Consider the following 1,017-nt stretch of genomic DNA (forward strand, 5'->3'; position numbering starts at 1 on the left):
CGTCACATGCGCGGGGCGGGGCCAGCGCGACTGACAGGCCGCGCAGCCAATCCGCGCCCGGGGAGGGGCCGCCGCCCTCCCACGGGCCGGGACACACCCGCGTGCGCGCACACACGGGGAAGTGCGGACACGTGCGCACGCACACGCGCACACACAAGCAGGTACACACAAGCACAGACGCACATAGACACGTGTGCGCATACACACAAGCAGACACAAGCCCACAGACACACACAAGCCCGGATGCGCGTACACAAACACAGTCACAGACACACAGATGTGCGCACACACAAGCAGACACAAACACACAGACACACACAAGCACAGACTCACATAGACACGTGTGCACATACAAGACACAAGCACACAGACGCACACAAGCACAGGCGCGCACACAGGCACAGGCGAGCACAGACAAACACGGACACACAGATGCGCTCACACAAGCAGTCGCACACACAAACATGTAGATACACAAGCACAGACACACACAAACAGACACACGCACACACGAGCACAGACACATGTAGACGTGCGCATGCACACATCAGGCTCCGCGCTCCCCCCAAGGGAGGCGCCAGGACTGCGGCCCAGCGGCAGGGGCAGGTTTAACCCCCTGCTCTCACGCCCTTGAACCCCGGGTGCAGAATTACCCCAACACTGGAGCCCTGCCCCCGGGTGCTACTGAAGGAGCTGAAGCTGCCCCCACCCGCCACAGCTCCTCCAGGCCGGGCTCGGGAGCGTTTCACAGGCTCATCCCGAAGCCCCGCAGCGCCCGGTGCTGCCTCTGACCCAAACCAGCCCCCAAGGCGACCCACGAGGTTGTGTGTCCCCCACGGGTGCCCAAAACCCTCTCGCGGGGCTGCCGGGGCGCGGTGGCAATCAGCACACTCCTCTGTGCTGCCTGGTTGCTCAGGTGGAGATTTTGACAGAGAGGGCTCAGGGTTGAGCAGCAGGTAGAGGCAGGCAATGATGGAGCCAGGACCCCTCGTCTCCATTCCTGACTGTGCCTGAATC

Source organism: Alligator sinensis, unplaced genomic scaffold (genome assembly GCF_000455745.1).
Source record: "Alligator sinensis unplaced genomic scaffold, ASM45574v1 scaffold830_1, whole genome shotgun sequence".
Taxonomy (NCBI): domain Eukaryota; kingdom Metazoa; phylum Chordata; order Crocodylia; family Alligatoridae; genus Alligator; species Alligator sinensis.